The sequence below is a fragment of the Sebastes umbrosus genome, chromosome 1 (genome assembly GCF_015220745.1).
Source record: "Sebastes umbrosus isolate fSebUmb1 chromosome 1, fSebUmb1.pri, whole genome shotgun sequence".
Classification (NCBI taxonomy): domain Eukaryota; kingdom Metazoa; phylum Chordata; class Actinopteri; order Perciformes; family Sebastidae; genus Sebastes; species Sebastes umbrosus.
The window spans coordinates 24159383-24186322 of record NC_051269.1 but is presented as its reverse complement, the minus strand read 5'-3'; the positions used below and the strand labels follow the sequence as shown (position 1 = coordinate 24186322).

General features: G+C 41.1%; 2 long non-coding RNA genes across 2 annotated transcripts in view; both read right to left on the bottom strand.

The window, feature by feature from the left end:
- Window positions 1–654: 654 nt before the first annotated feature.
- Window positions 655–26940, bottom strand: part of LOC119493372 — a 39579-nt gene continuing 13293 nt past the window's right edge. Inside the window, exons 2-3 of the long non-coding RNA XR_005207954.1 lie at window positions 958–1120; window positions 655–853 (exon numbers count right to left, since the gene is read on the bottom strand). This is a non-coding gene — a long non-coding RNA (uncharacterized LOC119493372). The remainder of the gene's footprint in view (window positions 854–957; window positions 1121–26940) is intronic.
- LOC119493376 lies at window positions 13834–26710 on the bottom strand. Its single transcript, XR_005207955.1, has 3 exons — window positions 26699–26710; window positions 25009–25015; window positions 13834–13948 (listed from the first exon to the last, which is right to left on the bottom strand). It is a non-coding gene; the product is annotated as an uncharacterized LOC119493376 (long non-coding RNA).

The following is a 26940-nucleotide window of genomic DNA, read 5'->3' as shown; positions in this document are numbered from 1 at the left end:
TCATTTCAAAATAAACTTATGTTTTCACAGGAAGTTAGGTTAAGGCAACAAAACCACTGAGGTCAAGTGACAAAATAAGTCAACGTTAGGATGCGAACACCGGTCTCCTGGTTGAAAGTCTTGTGTTTATTTTAGAACTGTAAAAGTGGAACTTATTTTTAGCCTTGGTCCTGTCAACCATGACCGTTTCTTAACCCTAACTCAGTGTTTGTGTTGCCTAAAACTAACTTCCTGTGAAAATACATTTTATTTTGAAAGGACACTATGCACGTAACAAGCGTACATTGACAGGCCGTTCTGTCCAAAAGTAACGCAAGAGGGGTACCCCATGCATCGGTCTCCGATACCGAGGGGCACTGACCAAGTGGCGGTATTTGACGAGTTTGGAGTGAGTATGTGTTGGTGTACACAGTACAAATACTCCATATGACACATACTAAATGCCAAAAAAAAAAGTGTCAATCATATTTTTATTGAATGCATTACGATTAGCTACATGTCATACAATCACCTGGAGAATTCCCCCTGTGTCAAAGGCTGTGATTTTGTCTTGAATCTGACATATAACATAAGCCCAATGGCGAAACCCTGTTTGTCACCCATACACAACACACACATACAATCTCAAGTTAGCCTGCGGCATGTTGTCTTGTTGCATTTATTTAAGCACCAGAAAGAGGTTTGAAGAAAATATTGGCACGGTGAGGTGTTATCCTCATCGGGGCTAGAATCTGGCCCAGAGTAGGAGTCGGGTTGAACCAGGAAGCTCCCAGGTGTGAATGTGTGCAGCTGTGTGAATGTGAAGCAGGGCACTGCTCAGATAGGGAAGAAGTGCCGAATGGATGTTCCCAGTCTACATCATCCACGTGTGAATTAGAGAGCAAACAAACTTTGAGTTATAAAACCCCTGCTGAGAAACTGAAGGAGAAACTAGTTATTTTGCAGACTAGCACTCACATCATGAATATGCAAGCAGCCAAGGACACACTGCATCCATGCACCTTTCTCAAATCTATCACTTTGCTTCTCTCCTGTTTCCTGTTTTTTTGCCTTTTCGTCCAGTTGATTTCTTTCACATCATGAAAACACAAGCAGCCAAGGACACACTGCATCCATGTACCTGAAACACAAACATAACTGTATGGACATACAGATACATAGACACAAATGTATGCAATCACACACACACAAATATGACTGCCCAGTCAACTCCAAATCACCTGTGCTAAGGGACTGGCTTTGACCCATTAAAGCTAAGTCCTGTTGATCCAACGCATTCTTACTCGCAACTCGTCAAATACCGACGCTTGGTCAGAGCCCCTCAGCATCGGAGACCGACGCATGGGATACCCCTCTTGCGTTACTTATGGGCGGACTAAGGACAGCGTGTTGACGGCGTATCAATATACACTCATTACATGCATAGTGTCCTTTCAAAATAAACTTCCGTTTTCACAGGAAGTTAGGTTTAGGCAACACAACTACTTACTTTGGGTAAGGAAACAGTTGTGGTTGACGTCAACTTCACTGACTCAAGTTATGTGACTAACGGGATTGACGATAACGAGTCTCGTGACAAACAACTCATGACTAACGACATACAAAATAAGTCAACGTTACTTTTAGTTTCACACGGGACACGACTGGTTGGAAGTCTTGTGTTTGCTTGACCCGTCCACCACCCTTCCGTCCCACCCTTAATGGACTCTCACGCTATTAATACAGCGTCACTTGCTCCAACTCTCGAATAACGCCAGAATTTGACATTACTGCATGCCCTGAATGGACTTGCACACTTTTAATACTACATTGCTTGCTCCAACAGTTGAAAAACGCCACAGGTGGGTTTACATTGGAGTTAGTTGAAAGCCCGGTTCGTCAAAAAATTACGCTAAAGGGTGACTCTGTGCGTTGGTGTCCAATGCCGAGGGGCGCTGCCAAGTGTTTGACGAGTTCGGAGTGAGAACGGGTTGGTCGATCACAAACTTACACATGCACAGAACAAGCACATCCAAATACAAACAGATACACAGTCTTTCCTCATGCAAGGACAAATACTGGTGTGCTCCCCTATTGAGTACAAACACAGACACAAACCAAGGGATGTTCAAAACACACACAGGTGCACATATGAATGCACACTATCACTTTCTCTCCTTTCCTCTATGGACAGACAGTTTTCTGGCTGCTGATCAGCTGATCAAATACTTGCTGAGAGGGGTGTCAGCTTGACACACACATTGCACCAAATCACAGCTACTGGATACGGACATAAAGGTGATAGGAGTCCTGTTTACACCTCCTCAGCTTGTATCAACCCCAAGGAAAAACGGAAATGAAAGAGCATGTGTCATTTCACGGAATGTATGTGACATGGACACAGCAGTCCTACCTGAGGGAATGTGTCAGTGGGTTATCTGTTCAGTGATGATGAAAAAAACTCCATGGGCCACTGGGGCGAGTCGTACTCCTTAAGCATAGACTATGGTGAGTGATAGCAGGTAAGCAGCTTTTATTGCTTAGCTGAACTGCTACAGGATCTAACCACCCAGGAAAAAAAAACAACTGAGCTGGGTGTGTGAAGAGCTGTTGGGCATCCCAGTAAGAGGGTAAGAGCTTTCAATCTAATTATTTAACTCTTCAACCCCATTGACCCATGTTTCCATTTAAGATAAGCCATTAAATATGACATATCTGAGCTACTATACTTCACGGTGTAATATACCATAATGAAGCAGATGAATAATTTTGGTTTTGTACTGTGATACACTGTGCAAAAGCTTTATTTCTGCCTGGACCCCTGAGGGCCAGCCCTACACACACAAAAGTGATGAAGTTACACGATTGGTCGGCTGAGTGTTGGAGTTTCCTCATTGGCCATTGCTCACTCAAAATGAAAAGGCGGGAACAGTCATTTGTTTACGTTTTCATTGGGGCGTGTCAGCGGTTCCACTCACCAGCGTGAGTGCTCCTCTGTTGGCTCATTTCCACCAGATCCATGACGGAGGACATCTCAACGCTTTCCATTAATTTCCTATGGAAAGCAGGAGAAGCAGTCTCCTTGAGCGGCGAGTTGGAGAGGGTCTGTATATGCATAGAGTTGAAAAATCTCAACTTTATGCAAATGAGCCCGTCCAGCGTATCCTCATGGCTCTGTTTTCAGGCTTTAAAAATTCTAGTCCGTGACGGGAGACTTCTCATTTTACAGCTAAACTGTGCAATACAAGATGATTATGAAAACATTTGAGGCGAAAAATAGGCATTACAGTAACAGAATATTGTTTCATATTTGATCAGCGCTGCCTAGTTTGACTTTTTTATCGGAGTTTGCGAGTGATTGACAGCCGGCTCTCATAGACAGCAGATGGACAGCAGATCCCAGGTCAGCTCTGACTGCTTGTTTTCCTCCGGTCTGTGAAATCTTGCAGATGCCGTTAGGAGCACCGGAGGACACAGAGGCACATGATTTTTTTTCAGGTTACCTATTTCATGTGCTACTGTCTGGATATAGCAACTGTTTTATAAAAGTACTTTTTTTAATCATATTTTCTCCGATCTCACCCACTTCAGCTTTAATGTTGATTTAAACACATCTACTGGTTGAGGATTAAATTATTGTATTTACAATTGAATCACTATTCCGTCTTTACTGTGCATTTGCTGAAAGTATTTAGTTTGTTCTTGTTGACATAATCATCAGATTGGCAACAGATTGAGACAGATGTGGTTCTGAGACATCTATTCTCAGCACAAAGTCAAAGATCTAGTTTCCAACAGAAAATACCAACAATTGCGCTCCCTCATTTGAATGAACCTCCCACTTGTTTGCGCTTCTCTTCCCACCTGTGCTTTTTGTATCCTTTTTTAACGTACACCTGTCAGACAATCAAAGCCAGCATGTTCCATGGGCACGGTATAATTCTAATTAAGGTGGTAAATGGTGATACAATTTGTTGGCTAGCACTGACACTATAATGTGTTGCAGCTGTTTCATTCAAACTTCTTTTTTTTAAATCAGGGCTAAATATACACTTATAAACATTTTGGAGATGAATGTACATTAATTAAGGAAAAGACAAAGAGTGAAACAGAGAGTGATAGTTGGGACAGGAACTCAGGTGGTAGATTTTGTAAAAGCCAAGACAAGCCATCAAGGTCTGGTGCCTCAACCAGGCACAAAGACACAGAACAGATGGCCGGGAAGTAGTTCAGACTATAAAAGCAGTTCTTGAAATGAGTTTTGCGGGTGTCTAGTGATGGATTCTCTAGAAAAGTGAGGGCAATGTTGGCCTTAATTGGTTTCTCGAAATCCAGTCTGGCTGGAAAAATCTTGGTATGGAACATGAATGACTTATTCTTTGTGCTTCTTCGCTATATACTTTTGGGGTGCCCCTGAGCAAGGCATCTAACCCCCAATTGATTCAGCACAACCGCTCAGTATTTAACACTGAATACCGTGGTTGTTCTAGGGAAACGTTGAATGAATGTGAAGCAAAAGGCAGAAAGAGAGCAGATATGCTTAGAAAAGGAACCCTGCAAGGTAAACTCAAGATACAAGTCATCAAGACAACTGTTTTAAATTACCTACAGTAACTGTCAAAGTAGGAAGCAGCATGATGTTCTTTGAGTCCAGCAAAGAGCAGAGGTTGAGTGAGTGGGTGAGTGGAAGTTTGGGTGTACGAAGCGATTTCTAGCAATCCATCCTACAGTTGTCAAGATAGTTCACTCTAAACCACAAAGATCATGGTGCTGGTAGAGGGAATCCCCAAAGGTCAGAAGGATTCATCCTCTGGGGACCATGAGTGGCTGTACAAAAGTATATGGCAATTGATTTAATAGTTGTTGAGATATTTCAGTGTGGAACAATGTGGTGGACCCACACAGCAACATTGCCACCCTTAGAGGCATTCTACTACATAGCTGTAGGAGCAACTGACAGTTATTATTATAAATAGCAGTACTCTTGCGCCACAGTTTGTTTCCAATATGCCCTTGAGTAACAAAACAGTGTATCTGTGTTTGTAGTTAACTGCCCCCTAAATGAAGCCAATTGTATTATTTCAGTGCTATAAAATGCTCCACTGATTCAAACGCTGGATGTTTCCAAGGACATTTACAACAACTCCCCTGATTGTGAATGAATCATTCAAATTAATCATGCATGTTTTAATGAAGATTATATGAAAAATGTCTTTTACGGCCAGCAATACAAGCAGTGTATTAACCATAATACATACTGGACAGTAAACAACATTTATTCCGTCATCAAATTATAAAGAAAGCTTTTTCTTTTGTAAAAAAAATTCAAACAGATTTCTTATTTATTAGGAAATAATGTCTCTGAAGTTAATAATTAGTATGTCCTTTGGATTTAGTGTTTAGTCACAATTTGCAGTGATGTGATGGATATAAACATACCAACCCGTTCTCACGGGAAGATGTATAAATAGCACGACATTACTCATTACACATTTTAGCCTTTTCACGTGTCATTTGTACGCCGCTATTCACATGGCATATGTACACCATGCAAACGTACGCAGTTAGGTTTAGGCAACAAAACCACTAGTTAGGTTGGGAAAAACTAAGTACATAAACTAAGTAAAATACGTACAAAAATCAATGTAACAAAACAATGGAAAACACATCACAAATATCACTGCGCATTACTGTGGCATTCATATGCCTTTTTGTGTGAATGGGTTGGACATGCATACATTGGTTCTAAAACTGAAGCACTTTAAATTCTGTGTTCATTGTAAATAAGGTAAAAACAAAATAAATCAAGCTCAGATTAGCTTTAGAGCTTTCAGGCTGTGGGCCGTCTTATCTTATGCTGATTAAGAAGTTTGTTATATGCCATTGGTCATTCTAATAAAGAGGTGTGAATTTTATTCAAGTCTGAGGTGTCAGCTTTTCGCTTCGTATTTATCACATTCTCGTCCTCTGATTCTTCAACAACTTCTTGCACAGGCAGTCAGGCCTGCACACACACGGACATTAGCATACACATTACTATCACCAAGTCAGGCTTAATTGAAAAGCATCTTTTAAGAATGTTAAGAAGTGCCCTGTTAGCCAGGGGAGAGGAAAAGGGCTGTTACATTATTCAGGGCACTTGGCCTTTCAAATGGTACACTTGAGTCGGGTTTTACTCAGTTTTGATTTCCTCGTGCTTTGATTTGTCTTTGTCTTGTGTTTTTCTGGCCTCATTTGTATCTGTCAGACTAATACTTTCTGATTTAATTTGACTTTCGCAGAATTCTCCAGCAGGACTTAAAAGGAACTTGCCATGTAGCCGTATGTCCTTTTTGGTGTAGATGTTTTAAATAAACAATTAAGCTGTGTTGAGCTGACAACTGAGATGTAATAAAATTGCATGTTTCTATCTTTTTGCCAGAACACACTTTACACCACAACACAGTGAAAGTGCCAGACCACAGGGAGCACCATGGAGCACGAAATACTGCATTACAGCAATTGCCAAATACATGTGCTAGTGACTTTTCAAATCTGCTACCAGCAGCTGGTGTTCATGCTGGCTAAAAATCTATTTGAAGGAGCGCATAGAAAGCTTGAAAATGAGAAAGCACTGACAGACTGGGCACATTGCCAGGAGAGTGCCAACCAGGACACAAAACAAATCAGAGGACTCTCTTCAAATAATAGGGACATCAAATTATCATATGTGATATATATATAGATGTTTTTTCTTTCGACTGATGTGGAATACTGTGAACTGTTTGAATTCCTAATTGAATAGATTCAATGAATGGGGCTGCTGTGGCTCAGAGGGTAGATTGGTCATCCACCAATAGGAAAGTCAGTGGTTCGATCTCCTGCTCCTCCGGTCACCAGTTGATGTGTCCTTGAGCAAGACACTAAACCCCAAATTGCTCCCAAGGGTGTCTGAATGAGTGTGTGAATGAGTATTTATGGGCAAAGTTGGCACCTTGCATGGCTGCCTCTGCCATCAGTGTATGAATGTGTGAATGCTGACATGTAGTGTAAAGTGCTTTGAGTGGTCGGAAGACTAGAAAAGCGCTATGTAAATGCAAGTCCATTTACCATCAATAGATTCTGATTTTCTTTTGAGCCTGATATAATGAAAATGTGTTATTGTCATAATCAAACTTCCCCGGAAAGTATTTCAGTTCCAGACTTCTAGTTTCCAAAACACCTTATTAACTGTCAGATCAGTCAGGATACACTTTGGAGACAAGAAAACTGCCTATTGTTCCAACGGCCCATTATTTTAAAACCCCAATAGTCCAAAAAATGTCCCATTGGACCCGAAAGCACGGCTCGGTAGGAAAAAAAATGTAGTTTATATTGTTCCAAAAAGCCACACTCAAAGGCGAGCTTGCCAGCCAGCCACCTGGCCAGTCATGATGGCAGAACCCGCTCTGAGCTGAGCTGGCTGGAGCTCTCTAGAGGCCAGTCTCATAGACGCGCCTGCAGGGATCGCTGACTAGTGAGCCAGCCAGTCACGCTCACAGATCCCGCCGTCTAAAGAGAGTTTTTTATTTTGGAGATACAGTATATCATATCTATACAATCAATGTGTTAATGATTATTTTTTTTACTAGAGCACACAGTTCTTCATATATCTAGCCTTGTAATTTTGCTCTCAAAGTGCACCAAATTGATGCATTTATTTTTAAACTGTGCAAAATTTTCTCCGCCCAGCACAGTCTCACAAAATCTTGTGGGAAACACCATCTTACGTCATCCAAATCTGGATGTTCCCCCACTTCAAAACTCATTCTGACGCCGCTGTTTCAGAGATTTTCGTTTGACCCACTTCAAGCCAGATACAATATGCTTGTATAACTTGTTGGAATATTTCCATATGGAAAAAAATGTATCTGATTAGATTAACAGCTGTATCATCTAGCTGGTTCTCATGCAGTGCACTACCATGATCATCATTAGCCACAACTGAAATTTTATCCCAGAGCTCCCTGCTGCCAGAGGCACAGGCTTCTGGCTGCATTGTTAGCAGTCGTGCAGGTTTAACACCTGTCACACTGTCAGGCAAAACACCTCAATTTTCAGCTCTACACATTTACTAAAGATCCTGCCCTCTTTGTACTTCACTATCAGTGATCGACACTTCATTGCCCTAAGCACATGCCAGCACACATCTCTCCATCTGCACTTGCTGTACTCACACCCACAGCGCCTTTCAAAGTCGAAGTTTTAAGGGAAGAGGCTGTGAATTTCAATTTGTTAAAACTGTATCTCAGTTGTTTGTTTTGAGAACAGATCAGGGCTGAAGCAATTGGCGTCATGTCTGGGAACTTTTGAATAGAGTCTCTGCAGTTTGGAGGCAGTTCTTAACAGCTGGATGGTCTAATTGCCTGTCTGCACAATACAGCCCTATCACAGGATTGTCGTAGCCACATCGCTATGTCCACTGCAGAGGTCCAAGCCTTTATGGCTGCCAGTAGTGAAACTTAGGCTTTCTCTTGCAATTCCAAAGTAGTTTTGTTTGATAAAGACTTGAATCTTCCAAATTGTACAACATAAGCTGGTACAGATCCACTGAAGACGTTGGGTCTTAGCATTAAGATTTCGAGTTGCAAACAGCTGGAAAGAGCTGGCTTTTCTTTCTAGCTGGAACGTGCAGTACTATCACAGTGGTTACCATGTGCGTTACAGAGGTACTGTATAGTACAGACAAAAAATAGCTTCCATAAATTCATATAGTGATAGTAAATGGACTCGACTTACATAGCATTTTTCTACCTTTAACGGACAAAGTGCTTCACAATTTGCCTGTCATTCACCAGCTCACACACACCAGTGGTGTTGTCTGTGAATCAGGAGCTGAAAAGTAGAACAGGATGAAGGTAAACTGAAGGTTTTCACGCTGCAAAAAAATCCTTCCTTACTGTTAATGTATTTTTAAGCCGCTTTGGCATGTGACTACTTTTAGGCAGTTCATACACTTAATCCTGTTTACACTGTATTTTGATTGTTTCAATTTCAATCAATAGAGCTGTTCAGACCACCCCCATAATGGACCGCAGTTTGAAAGTGTAACTATATTACTACTACGGTTGTCACAATTTCATGAAATCGATCAAAATCAGCTTCCGATCTGGATCATCAAAATCAAACGCAGGATCGTAGATTTTTTTTCCCTCTCTCTCTCTCCACCCTCGCCTACCTGCGTGCATTCGAAGGAAAAATACGGCTGGACTCAAGAAATGTAAACTCAAGTTAAAACTATAAACCAGCACAAAAATCACAATTACCAACATAAGCCACCATGTTCTGAACAGACACTTTACATTACAAACAATACCAAAGGTAACATTTATATTTTGGAACATAAAACAGCAAACTTAAACTATTCAGTCCGGCAATCGGGACTAGGCAGGCATGATGGGAAATGTGGGCCGTCCCTGTCGCTACGATACTCGGGGCACGATACTCACTGCATGCCTATGGCATTTTACACTGCATGAATTAGCCAACACAGATACTGATATTTAAAAGATGCAGCTTTTAATACCGTAGACTGGTGTAGTCTAATATTTGAAACACTTTTTAAATAAAAAGGGAGTTCAATTCTCAGAATTTGAAAGTATGAATGGCAGTTATCAGGGGCATAAAATCTGGTCTGTTGATCTTTACAAATCAAGACTCCATTGTCTAACAATGACATGTTTTAATCAAAAATCAAATTCTGACCTTAAAATCGAAAGTCAAATTGAATCGTGGATTTGGAGAATCGTGACACAATGCACACCTTTCTAATATCCACACCAAATTCATTATTTTTAACTCCAGTTAGGTATGCATCAATTTTCCCCAACATTCTTTCTCTCTTTCTCTCATCTCTCTCTTTTGTCTCCTCATAAATAATTTTTTTTTCCATTGTTGCATTTTTTGCAACCCTTAGCAACATAAGTCTATTCTATTCTAACAAACATGTGTGCAGCTGTATCCCTTGTCCGAACTGAAGCCAAGGGGTTTTGGATCTTGCAGCCAATCCCCTTTCCACATTGTGAGTTATAGCCTTATAATGCTATATCTTGATACGGGATATCCATTCCAGAAACTTACGGTATGACCCCTACAAACCCATGTTTGGATCAAGCTTACTGTGATTGAATATTACTTCATCTGTTCCATCTGTCCTTATCAATATTTCCTCTGTTCTTCATTCAATATTTTCTAGTGTGTGCATGTGTGTGCGTGTGTGCGTGTGTGTGTGTGTGTGTGTGTGTGTGTGTGTGTGTAATTTACACGAAAACTAAGGCCCATCCCCTCAGTACAAGATAATCTCACAAAGGAACCTTGAGCCAAGCAGGAGCTGCACAACAGTTGCAAGGGAAATACTGTATCACCCAAGCCAAGAATTGGGATCCTGAATGTGTGCGTCTGATGCCAGTGTGCCTGTCTGCTTTTTTGGCACAGCTCTGGCAGCTCTCCTCCACTTCTGCGCTCACCAACATTATGCCAACAGCAAGTCTCTTCTCCAATCCACATAAATTCACAGTAACTTCCTGGCATCCGTCTGTCATCACTGTTTGATCCGCAGTTTTTTGGTCGGGTTGTATCCTGCCAGGACACAATTTCAGTCATTTAAAAAAAAAAAAAAAAGTAGTAGTAGATTAAAGTACTCTTTGTAATGAATCCACTTCAAAGTGAAAGTGCTCTTGAGTTCAGATGCTGTCTGTTTTATATTGCCAGCTATTTGAAAATTGATAACTGATAGAAATGACCGTGTTTTGTATAGTAGGTCTTGCCAGAAGTTCTGTACATAAGAAAATTAGATTATAACTCTCGCTTAGCAACCTAAATTCTCTTTCTTTTAACACTAGGACTTGCCAGGCTCTTTCACTCGCTACTTTCTCCAAATCCCACGGTCCGTATCCTTTTGTTCGCGCTGATGGGCCATTAAAGCCTCATCAGTCTCCATCTCTTTGGCGCATTGTAACGACTCAGGCTGTGCCGCTGGGTTTCCATAGCGCAGCAATGACATCGGTCGATATGCAGCCCCCACACACCATACACAGCTTGTCCAACAGTTAGAACCTACATAAAACTGGTATATTCTTTGCAGAATATTTCATGCGATAAAAACACTGTGAATTTTGGAAATTATTATCTTTTTTCATTACATTTTGAGGATGTAGACAATTACAAAGAGAGGAGATAGCTTGCTGTGTGAGAGAGAGAAGGTGGACTATTGCACGCCATACTTGTGTAAGTTTCGGCCGGGACAAACAGGGAACATCAGCAGCGCATGGCGGTTGCGGAACCTGTTGTCTTTTATTTCGGCGTCCATGTTAACAGGTTAGAGCAGCCACGCTGTGCGCTGTGTGAGCAGTGCGGCTCAGGTGTGGCTTGGCTGCGTGTCAGCTGCGTCTCTTCTAGAGATTCGAGGTCTCGACTATTTTTACCGCATGTTGCGCGCATTTCACAGCAACAACAGACAGTAAAAATTATCATTTGACAGTATATTGACATCATACCAGCAACATTACTACAGTTTCAATGTCTGTCGCTGTAAAATATGTCACAGACAAGAAAAAAAGTAGAGATTACTTTTTAAATCAACACTTCCTGCTTCTGTTTCAAAATAACATTTTATGTTTTTTTTTTTTTCTGTGGACAGAATTCCTTCATTTGTCAACACAAGGCTTTTACTCTGAAATATTTGCAGGAGAGTGTTGTAGAAAATGCAGGGGCTCTATGAATGAATAAAGCACCAGGTTGGAGGTCTGCACTTCTAGTTACCATCATTTCTTCTTCTTAACTTCTTATCCTTTTACTGTCTAAAATAAATATAAATGACCATTATGAAGGGCAACCTCAATGTAGACAGAAAGGGCTGGCAGATGCAGAGATGGTGTCAGTGTGGACACCCCATGTGTGAGAGACGCAGTAGTTCAGCGAGGCAGCGGTCACGCACTACTCACGCGCCCTGTCTGTCCCGACTGTTAGGGGTAGATGCTTTGAAAACTCTTTTCCACGTAGTTAGAAAATATCGATGTGCACAGACAAGCAAAAACCTTTTGCATGAGATACCCACGAATGGGACGTGTCTGATGGTGTGATGAGACTTACAACCCTCGTGGATGCGTCAAGCGTAAATCAGGCATGAGACCTGATATCTCAGACTACATTGACTAAGCAACATGAAGGGCAGAGGAGCCACTTAGATCATTGGCAAACAAGCAAATAAACAAAAAAAGTTCCTCATACAACATGACAGTATTAGTTATTTGATCAAATACCAACATATTATGGAATACACTGACAAGCAACTTATTGAGTGCTTTGGGTATGAGGGCGGACAAGTTATGGTAGTAACATCAGGTCGTTGTTGAAATAAATCCAGTATTTATTTATTTTTATTATTTTTGTCATTTGCCAAATATGTACTGTACCTTGACATTGATATATTCAGCAAGTTATAGTATTAGTTAATTAATATGCTGTATGAATAATTTCATATTGCTTAAATTAGCAGGCAGATGGTAACGGTGTTTCACTTCATAATGGTAATCATCATTATTATCATAATAAACTTTATGCACGCTATGTGGAAGATGATTGCTTAGAAAGGCAACATACATATTTGTCATGGTGCATCTCTAGTGGTTTGTCTGTTTGCTCCCATGCTTACAACATTTTCTACATGTAGTAGTCAGCAGTAGTTAAAGGGTTAAGAAGGAAGAAGGTTTCCCAGACTCAGAGACCATACAATAATGTTTTCAATGGACTGCTTTAATGTCATATGTTGTGGAAACCTCTTACTCCATGGCCTTTGAGCTTGAGATAGAAAATGCCCTAAGGGCAATATGGAAAAATATAACGTTTTAGTACCATTCTCCATTAACTTTATGGCACTTTTTTCATCTTTACTGCACCTTCTAAAAAGACTGAGAAAATGGGGAAATACATTGCAACAAAGTCCTATCATTGAAATGTCAGTGATCGCATTACAGTTCAAAATGCCTATCGCTCTTATCCCTCACCTCTCTGTTACCTCTCCTTTCAACCTGTCCATCTGTCTTTCTTTTTCTTTTTTTTGAAAAATTCTCTTTTCCATTTTTCTGTCCTCAGCTCCACCCTTTTATATTGCCTTCTCTCCCTCCATTGCTCAATGTCTAATCCACTCCTTTTATCTCATCCCTCACTCTCCATCTTTATTCACTCACTCTTTTTCTCTTGGCTTATTTTTCTGTCGCTCTTCCTTCATCAATTCTCTTCATCCCTTCATTTCTCTCTCTCTCTCACTCTCTCTCTTTCAGAATTTTGGACCACAACCACAGAGAGCTTAGTGCTGGGACAGATCTATAAACCATCAGTTGATGAGAGCCATTGATAGCAGCTCTGCCCAGAAGGCTAATTCTTCCTATCGTCACTCTCCCTTTTTTTTTTACAGTTTCTTGCTATTCTTTCTGTTTCTCTTCTTTCATTTTAATTATATCTCAATTTAAATTTTAAACATTAACATCAGTCCAGTGTACTGCGTGCTGTGTGAATGGTAGTTTCAGTGACAAATTGAAGCATTAGGTGTCGATCACAGCTGTCAAGTTAAAATGAAAACTTACTATGTTAGGATTTTTGTCTCCCAACAGCTGGACCAAGTGTGTCTTGCTCTGTGACGGCTTTTTTTTCTAATACATTTTCTTTTGTGTTTTTATGTTCAGCCATAATAACCTATTTTTTCTTCGGTGCTGCTTCGGTGTCAACTCGACACGATACGCCACTGTCCTGTTACCCAGCGCTATAATGCATCAACTCTCATACTGTACCCTGACTGTCTGTAGGACCCGTCTAGTCTCCTAAATATTATGGTCCCATACAACTAAACTGCATTCTCAATTACATTTTGAAGGAAACATATTTTCTCCCAGATTATAGTCGCAGTTTTAAATACATGGTTAACGATGTAAATTGAAACAGAAATGCAACAACACTACTTGGTTAGGTTAAGTTGTTACATTATTTAAGTTTCACAAGGGACACAAACAGTAGTGTCCTGGTTGAAAGTCCTAAGTTTGTTTGACCCACCCATCCACACCAACCTCCTCCCTACGCATACTTCTGTGGACTATGATTAGAGACGTATTTGTAATAAGTAAAAGACAAACGTAATTCGGGGTAAAATAAGTTTCCCTTCAAAAGTAATGAACTAGCTGTCATCCTGACGATTTCAACATCGGCTTTCATCATCGGACTTGTATCATCGGAATGTAGCATTATCAGAGAAAAAATAGTTTGTGTGCATATAGTGAGTTTACCTCATCCCAAACATATTTTCTATCATACCCTGGATGCCTGGACTTTAATTTTTTTTTCTTAATGACCAGAGACAGAGGTCTCCACTAGGTTGGGGTAGCATGATAGTCCATTGTTGGTAATGTAGGAATGTATGTGTGTATGTCTATGTAACATAGCTTTTGCAGCTACTACCCACTCATATCAGGGCGCAGGCCTCTGCTATTTTTCTTCACAATGGTGAGAAACCGCTGTGATGGCTCAAGAAATAAATAGGTGTGTGCATCTGTGTGTGTGTGTGTGTGTATCCAGTGTTAGCTTTGGAAATGTCAGCTAATCGATTTTGGGGTGCTGTGTTTTGTTAAACACAATATCTCTGATGGATAACCATGAGAAATACACTACAGGCATTTCTTCCTCTCCATTTATTCTTCTCTACATTTGTCCCTTTCTTTATCTTTGTGTATTCTCTCTATGTGTGCATCCGTCTCCTTCTTTCTGTTTCTTTGCACATTAAATTCAGAGGATACTGAAAAAAACTGGGATAAACTTGGCCACAAGTGTAATACTATGTACTAAATGTAATTTTTTTTCCTCCTCTCTTTTTCTTTCTTTGGTTGTAATGGTCAACATGAAGTACATACTGTATATGCACTACTGTATACTTCACATGTGTTAACAAACACACTCTCTCTCACTCTTTCCTCAAGGCTTTATGTTGCCAGAGCAACACCTTTTCAAGGAGAGTTGTTGTTGTTGTCAAAGATTGCATGCTTATTTTGCTGATCTCTATATATTTGGTGTGTGTCAGTGTGTGTTGGTGTGTGCTTGACTTGTCTTTATCTGCATGCTTTTTTGTGCACATTCATCACATGCTCCCGCCTGCATGAACATCCATTCATTTGTCTGTAGCATCATGTCAAAGATGTCCCAGGCATCTTGCTGATCTTTACATATTTAGTATATCTGTGTGTGGTTCATGTGGTCTCATGTTACTCTGATACATTTTTTAATTTTATTTTTCTATGTGTGAGTGAAATAATCCAAGCAATCCGACTTTTATGTGATTGTTTTGCAATTTTTTACGAATTTCACATTGTGTGTCTCGCTTTTTCCAGCTGTTTATTATGTTGATCTGCCTCGAGCCGAATCCGTGAGAAAGTCTCTGCCTCCTCAGCTTGCCTTAAAATTCACTCTGGCCCTCAGTGCTTTGAATTACCACATCGAGAGGGGGCTGATTTAGCATTTATTTATTCAGAGCGGCAGTTAAAAAAAAAAAAAACAGCCAAGGGAGAGACTAACACTCTGGAAAGACAAGTTGAGTGGGAGCTTGTGGAGGGAAAGAAGGAGGAAGATAATTCACAGAAGAAGTGTGTTTAACTGAGCAGCACTTTTTTTTCAAAGTGATGGTTCATTTTTAACATTGTAGTCAACAGAGCTTTTTAAATAGATTCATAAATTGTGTGTTTAAATTCATTTAAGAATCCATCCATCCATTTTCTGCTCCTTATCTGGAGCTGTGTCACAGTGGCAGCCAGCTAAAGTAGCCCAGACATCCCGCTCCCAGCAACGTTTTCCAGCTCCTCCTGGGAGATCACGAGCCATGATGAGCTATATAATCTATAATAACCCCAGCATCTCCTTTAAATGTATGCTTAAAATGATATAGAAAATGAACTGCTGGGTTAGAACAGACATTTAGATTTACTGATCTGTGTGATAATGTCAAATTAGATTTTTGGCTGGATTGCAGAGTTCCAGCCCTTTAAATGCAAAAGTTGGTGGGCAGAGTGTTGAAGTTTTCTCCTTGGCCATTGCTCTTTCAAAAATGAAAAGGCGGGGAACAGTCCTTTATGTAAATGAGCCCATCCAGCGTGACGCGTCTGGCTCACGAAGCTTGGTCCAAGCTGTCAAACTAGGCAATCTAGTTCTAAAATGAAACAAGATTCAGCAGTGGCATAGCCTATTTCTTGCACAAAATGTTTCAAGAAGTAGATTTTGATGAATTGTTTGGATAGAACAACATATAGTTTACGAGGAGGCTGCCATGTTGTTTCCTGTTTGAAACGCCAAGCAGAAATGCAGGGACCAATCAGGTGCATTTCACGGTAGGGTACGTCACCGCTTGCACGGCCAGTTGAGTTGAGCAGTGCATACCCTAGCGTCCTGGCCAGACCTGGTGGGACATGTACCGCTCGATTTAACATTATAGACATGACAACTATTTTAATAACAATTTAGCCACATCTTCACAGACTCATGGTCCAGCCATATTCTCGGTGTTGACGAGAGCAATGGAAGTAGTATTTGAACACATTCTCATCCCAACTCGTCACATACCGCCGCTTTGTCACGCCCCTTGACGTTGCTTTAGGTTTAGGCAACAAAACCGCTATAGTTAGGTTTAGGAAATAAATACATGGTTGGGCTTAAAACTATGACATTTTTTATAGTGGAAATGAAACTGAACGTTGTGAATATGGGACACGAATGAACAGCTGATTGTAATGTGACACAGGGGACATGAACAGTGGTCTCCTGGATGAAAGCCTTGTGTTGTTGGACCCATCTAACCCCCCTCCCGCCCCCCTAGTGTGTCTCCTTTTGCTCTTTAAACTATGTCAGCAGTCTCCCGGCGCATTTTCTCGAAGTGTTTACTGTTGCCGGGGATGGGTTTACATTTTAGTTACCGAACGCCAACTGCCGTGACAAAGCCTAAGTATTTGACGCCCCTGGGAATCAGAGCCTTTCTTTGTGGAGTATGCATGTTCTCCCCATGTTTGAATGGGTTTCCTCTGGGTTCTCCGGTTTCCTCCCACCACCAAGCATGTATCCCCCCCAAGAGGCGTTGCGTCAGGAAGGGCATGTGGCATTAAACCTATAACAAATCAATGAGCAACCCCTAGCGGGAGCAACCATAAGACGATTAACAACATTTGACGCCCTGGGAACAAGAATGGGCTGAGTATTAAGAGCGAGAAGTCTGCTGAAGGCGGGAAGTAAGGGTGGTGGATGGGTCAAACACTTAGCAGCTTTATGTGTGGCTGGAAGCTCTCTGGTTCAAATCCCTGGGCTCGTCTTGATAGAGGTACCAACTGAATGAATGACTGAGGGACTTCCCTTAAGCAAGGCACTGAGGCCATATACGGTAGCTACTTAATGGACTGCAGCTCCAATGTTGGACAGAGTTGATTTGTGTGTTTCTCCCTCATCACATCCCGCTGTTATAAATGAAATAAATACATTTAAGTCAATTTGCCTGTTCAAATAGTACAAATCCTGCACATTCAAAATGTCTGTGTACGTCACGAGTGGTGCATCATGTGTATATGTATTAGAATAGAGAACACCAAAAGCTTCGAAGGATAAAATAAGTGTAAGAGATGGGGACACACAAAGAAGAGAGAGAGAGAGTCAATCTCCCTCTCTCTGTGTCACTCTGTCTCGGTCTCCGGAACAAATCTCATTTCCTCAAGCTGCTTTGCTCTGAGCAGAGGAGATGCTCTTTTATGTGAGTGTGTGTGTGTGTGTGTGTGAGAGAGAGAGAAAGAGAGAGAGAGAGAGAGAGAAAGAGAGAGAGACAGAGAGAGAGAGACAGAATAAGAGAGACGGAGACAGGCCGACAGACAGAAAGAGGTCCAGAAGTGCGCCCAGCCACAGGGCATTCTACAACACAGCCAACCGGTCACCATGGTAACTCAGCAAGCCGTGAGCCGTGGGCTGCTTACGTCAATTAAACACACACACACACACACACACATACAGTTTGTACTGCTATCCTTGTGAGGACCTCTATTGATAAAATGCATTCCCTAACTGATCCCTTAACCTAAAACTAAATCAAAGTTTAGCGTTAAATCCAAGTCTTAACCCTCAAACAACTCTTAGAAGTGATGACCAGACAAAATGTACTCACATCTAAAGCTTCGGTTATACTTCACACACAAACACACACACACACACACGCACGCACACGCACACACACACACACACACACACACGTTGTGTTTCCATCCCTTTAGAGGACATTACATTGACTCAAATGCATTTCTTTGAGACCCTAACCGTAACCAGTGAGAGTGGAGCAGGTGGACCCAAATGCAGATCACATCCTGACCAGCTTCCTGTGACGCAACCCCACCGCCCTCCACACACACACACACACACACACACCTACTGACTGCCTCAGACGATGATTGTATAAGGAGCACCTGATTTGTGGGTCATTCTTCTCATTTCTTCACCGAGTTTCTTTTAATCTGTTCATCATGCATGCACACAGACATTCCTCCTTTTCTCTCTCAAACACACACACACACACACACACACACACACACACACACACACAATATTATCATACATAGTGCGGTATCCATGACCAAACTATTGCCCTCCACACTCATCTTTCTCTCGTCTGCGAACGGCACTGAGATAATTCAGTGTTCAGTTTGATTTGATATTGTTCAGCAGGACGGCATCCCCCGCTCTCTCTCCATACTCTCTCTAACCTTCTATCTTTCTCACCCTTTCACTTTCTCTCTCTCTCTCTCTCTGATCTGCTTTTCTCTGCGACGTCAGCAGCTTGAAAGATGTAACTATTTATTAAAATTGACAAGATGCATTGCCTGTAAGTCTTGGTGCGAATGTGTTTGTGGGTGAGGGTGTGTTGAGCTGGCACTTGTACGTATATGAACATGTGTGTTTGTACATGAATGTAGTAGTGGGGGCTAAACAGAAAGAAGGATTGGGGATGCGGGGCGGGGAGAACGGAGAATCAGCATCTTCTGTCAACACAGCTGGATACCGTTTGTAAAGAAGGACAAGCTCTCTGTCTCACACACTCACACACACTGTAGTGTACACAGTACACAACAAACACACAAATGTAATGTAACACTAAAAGTAAAATACACCCACACTGCCACACACAGCTGATCAAGAACCAGGTGTTATAATATATAATAACATAATAATGTGAATAGTGATAATAATGGTTGAAAATGATGAAAAAAATGCATAGTTTTAAGTCAAAAACCTTTAAAACACCAAATATCAAGTGTCTTTTATTCACTGTCGAAATTCAGAATGTCTCTGTATAATATGTAGGAGCACCTGACTGGGACACAACTCCTAAAATCTGAATGAATAGCTCACACACCTCAATCTGCATACCTGCCTGTCTGGCTGGCTGCTGTTGTTTCCAACCTATAGGCATCCTATAATATATTATTATTTACTTTAAGAATTAACACTATATACAAACACACCACCTTAACCCTATAATGTTCCAGTTGGAATATTATTGGAGTATTATAGGCCTACTATAGAAGATGCATAGATCAAGTATAATATTATAGCAATAAAACCACAGCTGATTATGACTGACGCAGTATAACATACTTAAAGAAATAATGAATGAATAGGAATATGTTGCAAGAGATTGCTGATACCGGCTGATACATGTGAATAAGGGGAGCACTGGCACTTATTTTTGTTCCACTTCAACCACTGGCTTACACTACACTTTCTGTAACACCGTACTCATTGATGCAGTACTTCCCAACACTGGTCATGAAGCAATCCACGATCTGACCTGAACAAAGTAAAAGGCATCATAGAGACTATTAATCTGCTAATGTTGTTGTAAACGATTACTTTATTATTACTGTCTCAAACAGTATACATTTAAAAATTCAACACATGGTAAATAGTTAATGGCTCAGTGTGTAAAGAAGTTATTTATACAGTATGTGTTTAGTTAAGGACTTGAAATTATGTTACAACTGATACAGGATATTTGAACACCAAATAAATTAATTGATTGGATGAATGTTTGTTGTGGGGAGATCGAGGAAAGTGTGTAATCTCTCCCAGTGACAGACTTAATTAAAAAATAAGTACAATCGAATGGATGCGACAGATAGCAATATGACAGCTGGATAAAGGTCACATACTGCTAAACACCCTTAGATGTCAAATAATTGTAACTGAAAATGTGGTGGCTGTTGTTTTGTTTGTTTGTTTTTTCTTCTTCTGTCTCCTTTATTGCCTGTAAAGTCCTTTGAGTTGAGTCAGGTTCATTACTGCCGGGGTCTGTGAGTCTTACTCAAAGCTCACAGCATGCCTGCAACTGATACAATCTTCAATGGAAAAAAGTTCCGGAACTCTGATTAAGTGTGGTGTGTGGACTTTTTATAAGATATGAGGCACTCATCTGACAGCTGATAGGCGACAGTAACAGTTGTTATAGTTGAAGCAATGCAATGCTTTCCTTATCCTACAATTATATATTTCTTACTAGGGGGCTGCCAAACTCACAGTTGAATCGTTGCAGTCGCGGGCTATATTGTGACGCTGAAGGTTGCAAAATACATCTCTAGGATGCGCTGGGATGCATCATCGGTGATGTTCCTGGGGTCATCGGGGGTTTCGGGTCTTTCAACATCAGACCCCCTCACCCAGGTGACCCATCTGGGGTTGAACAAGTCCCGGATTGCATCCCAGCAGCAACAATCCACGTGCTTCCCCTCTTTATCCAAAGCTATCTAGTGTTTTTCTCTGCGGCTTCAGTGATGGTACATACAGCTCCGGTTACTCCAAGCCCTGTCAGAGCTTCACAGGTTGAGTGACCAGCAAACCCCCCGGCAGTCCACTTCAATCGGCTCGCAGAGAGCCCGCCAGCCCCGGCTTCTGCACTGCTCCACCAGCTCCTGGTATTTGGCAAGCTTCCTCTCATGAGCTTCCTCCATGTGTTCTTCCCAGGACACAGTCAGCTCCCACATAATCACCTGCTTGGTGGAGTCTGAGAAGATGATCAAGACTGGGCGGAGACTCGTGTGTATGATGTGATCAGGGAACTTAGTTGTTTTCCGTGATCCACCCTCAGTTGCCAGTCTTGGGCTGTGGACAGTCGGCATGGTCTTGTCTGTGGTAGGGAATGGGGCTTCTCTCCAGCTTTGAGGAACATGATGGTTTTCTTCCTGGGGCGGTGTTTGCTAGACTGAATGGCTGTGGTGACTTTTTCCGCAACTGCTTTGAGCACCTGGTCGTGGCGCCAGCGGTAACTACCATCAGCCAAGGCTTTAGGGCAGCTGCTGAGGAGATGTTGAAGGGATCCTCTAGCAGCACACAGAGGGCAGGAATGTGTCTCAACTTTGCCCTATGTGTGAAGGTTTGCCGGACTTGGTAAGGTGTCATAGATTGCCTGGACTAGGAATCTAATGTGGTAGATGTCAGCCCGCCAGAAATCCAACCAAGTGATTTTCCGCTACAGTTAATGTGCTTCCTAAATGGACAGATTGATATCCCTGAAGTTTAACTGACTTGGTGTTATACTGTGATGATTAAGTGTTCCCTACATTTTTTCGAGCAGTGTATATACCACATATATACCAGAAAAAATACACCCACACTAACCCTACATGAACATATGCAGACAACTTGAATGCACAGATATCACATTTAGACAAACAAACACACACCATAGCCACACACAGCCAAACCCTCGACACATTAGAATCCTCTATCCTCCAAGACACAAACCCATGCTCATACATAAAGAGCTACTGTAAATGTCAGGGTAGACGTAACACAATGAGACAGGGAGTCCCCCTGGTGCGTCACATTGCCACTTCAGATCGTCCTCTTCTGCAGGAAAGTGTGAAGTAGAAGCCTGGAATAGTAAGAACCAATTCACATTTATTGTTCCTTTGGCTCCCACAAAGGAAGCGATTTCTCGTGTAATAACAGATTTTGTATGTCAGTTACAGAATGGGAAGACAGGAGGCTGAATGTGTTGGAGTATGTAAATGACTCAAAATGTGTTTTTGGGTAATGTGCTCACAAGATTTCAGTCAGTCCTGCCAAAGGTCATTCCAAAGTCATCTCATGCTGTTTTAAAATTGGTTGTAATTATCACAAGTACACAAAGTTGCTCAGTGGCTTTTCACTTTCTAGAGTACATGAGTAAATCTTTTACAGTTTTGAAAGAATTCATGAGTAATTTTTCTTCTGAAGAATACGGTGGTCATTACTTCACTGAAATGTTTTTTTTTTCTGTGAGTACTTCAGTAGTATTCAAACGAAATCTTTTTCCATAGTTAGTCTTTATAAGTGGGATATTGTCTTTCTTTATGCATAGTGGACTCCAAAATAAAATGAACTGATTTATACTTTTCAGAATATACTGTGATTGTAACTAATAGTAGATTAATAGATTAATAGTGTTGTGGTAGAAAACATCAGTTTGGGTTTTTCCTTTAACCCCCATTCAACTTTCCTGTTTCCTGTCCTTATCTGACAGAAACTGACATGTACACTGGTTTGTTTGAAATTAACAGAGAAAGGACAAATGACAGTTAGATGACACCACAGTTAAAGAGAACAAAGTGAGACTAAATGTATCTGGAGTCATTTCTACTCCTGCAATCAAAAGATGGATTAGCATCTACGCACTCTCAGCGTTTGATCATACATCTTCACTATCCTCCATGTTAAATGCTAAAAGGATCTCATCTGTACAAGAGGACACATTTAGCTCTTTTCCCTGACATGTTTGGCTTCATCAAAAGCTGCTGTTACTGATATATGTACCTAGAGGTTTAAAAAAAAGTTTTAATGAGATAAAAGAAAAGTAAAGCAAATTTACTTACTTCTTTCCTTTCTTCTCCTTCCCCCTGTCCTTTCCTTTCTCCTCATTAAGCAACACTCTGATTGATGTATTAAACCTTTACTTTTACCATCCCGCTCCTTTCATTAGTCTGGGACAGATTGTGTCTCTTTCATCTCTCTCCTCCTTCCCTCTGTCCTTTCTTTGTCTTTTTCTGCTGTCTTACTGTCTATTAAAGATGTACTCAGAGGAATGACAGATTGGGAGTGATGAGAGAATGAACAAAGGGAGCAATGAGAAGAAGGAGAGGGTATGCTGGGGTTCAGGTGTGTGTGTGTGCGTGTGCGTGTGCGTGTGTGTGTGTGTGTGTGTGTTGCACATGCACGGAAAGAGGAATGTGTGTTTGTGTGATAGCGTGTGTATTTCCTTTGTAATTTTTTTGTCTACAAGCGTGTGTGTATGTGATGCATGATGTGCATCAACGTCAGGGAGATGGTGACGCAGATTGTATCCTTCATGTTGGAACATGAAGCGGGTTTCCGGAGATTGCAGAGCTCCCAGCGACTTCTCCTGCATGAATACTGTGACCTCCTCTCAGAGGAGGCCAAAAGCACAATCAGCAATACGTGAAACCGTTGTGGGGCTTACAAATCCCACTGAATCTGTTTGGATCTCTGAAGCTCAAACAGTGTACTTATTGATAGCACTTAAAGGTCCTCTATTTGATAACCAAACAACTATTGCTAAGTAAAGATATAGTGGAGTAATGTCTACCTGAGCAGAGAATGAAGTCACTCTCCCTCTGTGCGTGTTGTAATCTGAGCTTCTCCTTGCTTTGTTGACATAGCCGGGTTGGCCGCACATGCTTTTAGTGTATGTTAGTGCATGTGAGTGTGTCCAGCTAGCAAGCTCACGGCCACTGCTCTGCACATGGCGGCTTCCTCGCTGAACCGCTGCGTGTCTCACGCGTGTTGCGTCCAAACTGTCATGGCCATTTTCAAAGGGGTCCCTTGACCTCTGACCTCATGATATGTGAATGAAAATGGGTCCTATAGGTACCCACGAGTCTCCCCTTTACAGACATGCCCACTTTATGATAATCATATGCAGTTTGGGGCAAGTCATAGTCAAGTCAGCACACTGACACACTGACAGCTGTTGTTGCCTGTTGGGCTTGAGTTTGCCATGTTGTGATTTGAGCATATTGTTTATGCTAAATGCAGTACCTGTGAGGTTTTCTGGACAATATTTGTCATTGTTTTGTGTTGTTAATTGATTACTGATAATAAATAAATACATGCATTTGCATAAAGAAAGCATTTTTGTCCACTCACATGTCACAATTCACCCTTTAAGGAACATTTTGAACAGATACAAAATTTGTGATTAATTTGCGATTAATCACGATGAAATATTTTAATCGATTGACAGTCCTAATTTAAATGTAACTCATGAGTATCATTTCTAATGTTCCTGACAAAACACAAGTATTAAATAAAGTATTAGTTGTTCCACAGCTGAAGCAGACAGATAACTGAGTGTGGCTTTAGATCTGTTATCTTTGTTGTGTGTTATGGTTGACAGCAGTATAACATGGTGTGAGAGACAGATATGTGGAGAGGCAGGGAGATATGGCTTGAGTGTGTTCATGTGTTTGTGTGTGAGAGATCCATGAATCACCAGGTAAGATAGAGAGACAAAGAAAGTGAGGAGAGAGGACAGGAGGTAGCTGCAGGAGGATTCTCATAATTCTTACCATGTTTTGTCCTTGAATTTTTTCCAAAAAGGGATTTTTACTGTATCTCTGTCTTTAGATAACAGAGACGGACAGAACAAACACATTTCAATGTGATTGCAGATCTCCAACTCCCTTTTATAATCCACCACCTTCATCATTTGTGTAAAGAACACTAGGCAGGTTATAGCTGATACTTTTAGCAAACAACTTTTAACACAACCGTTCCCACCTTTTATAAAGAGCAAGACTGTAGAAGCTGACTTTCACCTTGATAAAGTCTAACAATGCTCAGAAGTGGTGAAATATAAGATCCATCAAAGATTTCAACCATGCTTCCACTACCCCTTATGGAAGATAACAAAAGACAGATAGATCAAAGGTGCGAGTCGGAGAGACAGAGAGACCGACAGACAAATCAACTGACAGCTAGTCAGACTAAAGAGCTGCAAATCTCATTCCTACGTGGTGCAAAGTCCCTGCATGGTGCCTCAGTAATGCTGAGACTCCCACTGTGTGTGTGATTCCCACTGGTGCAGCTAAAGAGAGTATTTGTAATGAGGTTGCGCTGCAAAAAAACCTAAGGGGAGGATAAAATTCACTTTCCACGTGCGCACTGGTTTAATGCACTGCCGTGAGGTGCCAGGTACTGTCTGTACTATATAAAGCATTTTTGTTGTATTTATTTGGCGATCCAACTTTGTCTGTACATGGTCAGCTGAACTTCATTGGTGGGTTATTTTTAGCTGCTACTGAGTAAAACAGACCACAGTCGGGTTTTTGGGAGCTGGTTTCAGTCCAGTGATGTCAGAACTGTATTGCCAAACCTGCTGTGATGTGTTGTTTGCTGTTGCAACAGTTTAATATTAAAGACGCTGTAGGCAAGATTGGAGCAAATAAGATTTTAAAAAGTTATTACTATAAAATGCTCACTATATCCTGAACAAAAACACGTGCCTCTGTGTCTGTCATCTGCAAGATTTCACAGACCAGAGGAAAACAACCAATCAGAGCCGAGCTGGAGCTTGTCGTCTCTGAGCAGCGGCCAATCACTCGTGAACTCTGATCAAACGGTCAAACTAGACAGCGCTGATCAAATATGAATCAATATTCTGTTACTGTAATGTCTATTTCTCACGTAGGCTTAGGAAAAATTGCCTTGGTAAGGATTAGGCAATACAACTTCTTGGTTAGGTTTAGGAAAATATTGACTTGGTTAGGATTAGGCAACAAAACAACATAGGTTGAAAATTGATTCGTTGGATATACACAAATTACAGTGCATTTCTTTTCGTAGGTATAGCTGCACACTTTCTGTGAGAACAGCTTGCTCAATGACTAACTGGTGCACACAGCAGTCTCGATTTAGACAGCTAAGAGATCTCCATGTGGGCCAAGCCGTTGTGTCCTGGACCATAGAGCTGCAAATGTCATTCCCACGTGGTGCAAAGTCCCTGCTTGGTGCCTCAGTAATGCTGAGATTCCCACTGTGTATGTGATTCCCACACGACACGACTAAACAGAGCATTTGTTTGGGCTGCAAACCCGTTTAACCCTTATGTTTTGTTTTGCTTTGTTTCCTTACTGTTTTAGCTTCCACATATCCCACTGATGTATATGTCAACAGAATCACAATTATGGCTAAATCATTGGATTTTTTTCCATTAAATACTTTTTTCCAACCTCATTAAAACACAATATGTAGAAACATATAGAAGTGGTAACCCCTCCTTTTACCACAAACTGGGCTTGCAGATTTGATGGTGACATCACTTATGTTTGGGGTCGGTTAACTTCCTGTTAGATAGTTATGAACAAATCTTTATAAAACACCAATTACTGAAATTCAAATACGTATTTGGGATATTGTGTGTGCATAAAAAAATTCTGTCAACACCCAACACATTCTCAATCCTAACTTGTCAAATACTGCAGCTTTGTGGCCCTAAACTTCAAACTAGTTTCCCCTTGCTACATGCATGTCTTTTCCATGTTCACAGGAAACGTACAGTTTCTGCTTGTTACATGCATACAGTGTCTTTTCAAAATAAATTTCCAAAATAGGTTGACTGTGCAAAAAAGGTACTTGGTCAGGTTTAGGCAACAAAAGTACTTGGTCAGGCTTAGGAAACTATCGTGGTTTGGGTTAAAATAAATAACTGCGCTTGTTGCATAACTGACGTTAGTAAAGTCTGTAAGTTACATAACAAAACTAAGGTAAAATAAAACGTTGACTTGGTTTCAAATGGGACACGAACATTGGTCTCCTGGGTGAAAGACTTTCGCGCTATTTAAACACATCAGATCCTCTGATCGTAATAATGAAGTGGATGGGTTTATGAGTTAG